Genomic DNA, 3,066 nt, shown 5'->3' with positions numbered 1-3,066 from the left:
AATGATGAAATGACACGGCTTACTATTTAAACCGACAGAGTCACGTGACTTCTGAGAACGAGGATGTTACGTCATACTACCAGTTGATTGATCTGCAGCAGACGCTGAATAGTTAATCTCCTTTTAATCCTTGCTAAATTCCATATACACCGCTGTAAATTCTCTCAGCGTATACCTTGTTTTATTGTTTTTGAAAAGGAAATTCAACAGTACATTAGAACTATTGCTTCCTCTAAAAATCTTAAAGCCATTAGAACGGTTAACTTATTTGCCTTTTTTAATTTTCTTAACACAAGGTAATATTATTTGTTTTTCTTTTTATTCTTGTTATCTTTTCTTTTTTATGTGCTTACTTGTTTATTTGCTCCTCTGTAAAACTCATGTACACTCTTGCATTTCTATGATGTTATTGTTACCCTGACATTAATTAAAAAAAATAAATAAATAAATAAAAAAGCAGACGCTGAACAGCTCTACATTCACAAATGTAATTTTTCTTTATTATTACCTAATTTGCAGAATATGTTTTTCTGACTAAAATTGCTCAATTACTACTTTACAGCAAAAAAGTGTAAAAACTGTAAAATTTTATCAGGACTTTGTAAATATTTCATTTTGATAGTTTAGCCTCTATACCCTGTTTTTTTTTTTTTATATTATCTTATTTTAGCCTTATTTTTATTTATTTATGTATAATTTTCCTTGTTTATTATTGTACTTGATGTCATCCATTGTTATGGTTAATATGACTTTAAAATAAAAAGACACTGAAACGCTCTTAACATATGAAACATTATGTAAATATCATTTGATTAAAGAATGTTATTATTATTATTATTATTATTATTACTACTACTATCTTACCTATTTATTTATTTTACCCCTAATATCATTTCTCTCATTTTTATTTTGTTGTATTTGTTCATAACTGTTGTGAAATGTATATTTTTGTACTAAGTTTGTACATATTTACAAATAAAACAAATTGAAAACACTGAAACACTTATTTTAGCATAATTTTTATTTATTTATATAATTGTCCATGTTTATTATTGTCCTTGATGTCATCCATTGATATGGTTATTATGACTGTAAAATAAAAAGACACTGAAACGCTCTTAGCAAATGAACCATTATGTAAATAAAATTTGATAAAAGAATGTTATTATTATTATCATCATCATAATCATTATTATCTTACCTATTTATTTATTATTTATTACCCCTTATATAATTTCTCTCATTTTTATTTTGTTGTATTTGTTCATAACTGTTGTGAAATGTATATTCTTGTACTAAGTTTGTACATATTTACAAATAAAAAAACACTGAAACGCTCTTTATTTCATATATTTATTTATTTATTTAAAAAAAGAAAGAAAAGCTTAAAAATAATGTGCAAACTTTGTGTATGCATAGGTTACACATCAGAATATTTATTTAGTAAAGGATTTACTGAACAAAAGAACACATTTAGTTAAAAATTTCCTGGTAGTTCTTTTTTTTTTTTTTGCACTTAACGTTGAGTAAGTTACTTCTAAAATGTAATTATTTACAAATTTCATCATTACAATTCTACATTGCTTTTTTAATTACTTGGTCTAAAAAGTAAACAAAAGGTGCCGTATGCATGTTTGACACCCAGTGGTTTGTATTGCAGTCCTGGTTCAAAACAAGCAGGCGCATGTTGCCAGAGTGAGGACATCAACAGAAATGTGCCAAACTATTGAGCCTAAAGGCTGATTTAAGTTGTGTCCTAAATAAAAGCAATGGCAAATGATAAAAAAATGAATATTTGCCATATAGTTTTTGTCCTAAAAAATAATGTTTTAGAAAAAGCTTCTATTTCTTGCAGCTAAACAACAGGATAAACTGACAATGATCACCTCAGGTATACACATCATGTGCTTTATTCGGTGTTAAATGCTAATAATGTGAGTTTGAATGCCAATCAGACATTCACACTCTGCCCTTAATAGAGGAATGTGCAATCAATGAAGACTGGCCACCAGTTGTTTACATTCAGACATGAAACCTTCAAAACTAAATTGACCAGTGTTTTAGTTTCATTGTCCAACCCCTGTACTTTCGCAATCCATATCAATTCTGTTTTGTAACCCTAAATGTAATTTCCATCACATGCTGTCATTTCCACCACAAGGGGCAGTGTGGTGGAAATGACAGTAGTGGAAATGACATTTCAACAGTTTATTTGGGGAAACAATTAAAGATAGCTTCACCAATTATCTTTAAATTGATACATTTCATGTATACAAAACAGTCTTATTTACCTTAATTTTGTTTGTTTTTTAAAACACATTTGAAGGTACAGCATGTTTAGAATGACGTAGAATAAATATCAAGCACTGTTTACCTTGATTTTTCTTCATGTGCGAAAATGTAAATTCCCTCCATCTTGAACATGTGCTCTAATGTCTCTAATCATTTTCAAAGAAACTGCCTAAACAATCTCTTACACAAACGTTTTAAGCGACATTACAGTGTTGTGGTGGAAATGACACTGATACTGTGACTGCTATATTTTGAATAAAAATTTATATTGATAATAATCTCACATTAATAACTCAATTATTAAATTATTTCACTTGTACTTAATTAAGATGCTAAAGTAGGTACCAGATAAATATTTTATAAAATGTTATTTTCTTTGTTGAAATTTAAAAGTCTGGGTGTGCAACAAGACGAAAGCAGTGGTTTTGACACCTAAAAGATATCATTATATTTAGATATACGATCAAGACCTGCATAAGAGTGGCCGCAGTTGAAGAATTACCCTTATATAACTGTTGATTTTATATACAGAGTAATCCCTAAATATATGAGTAAATTAAGCAATAACACGTGTCTTACTTTAATTTTTCAGCCGTTATCTACTGTTTTGCGAACGGAATCAAAAGTTAAAATACGCGGAACCCTGTTATCCAAAATAAAAGTTGTTTGTTTTGGCGTTTTGCACATGCTAGAATTCCTCCAGTCTCTACGCTTTCTATGCGAGTCGTTATGGCAACGACATGATTGATGGAAATTTTAGCCAATGAGAGCACG

General features: G+C 29.0%; 1 protein-coding gene across 1 annotated transcript in view; it reads left to right on the top strand.

The window, feature by feature from the left end:
- LOC147838394 (uncharacterized) overlaps positions 1-3,066 on the top strand; it is a 900,722-nt gene that overhangs the window by 786,518 nt on the left and 111,138 nt on the right. The window lies entirely within an intron of this gene.

The sequence above is a fragment of the Danio rerio genome, chromosome 22 (assembly GCF_052040795.2).
Source record: "Danio rerio strain M-AB ecotype USA chromosome 22, GRCz13ab, whole genome shotgun sequence".
In the NCBI taxonomy this organism is placed as follows: Eukaryota; Metazoa; Chordata; class Actinopteri; order Cypriniformes; family Danionidae; genus Danio; species Danio rerio.
This window is presented reverse-complemented; position numbering and strand designations above follow the sequence as displayed.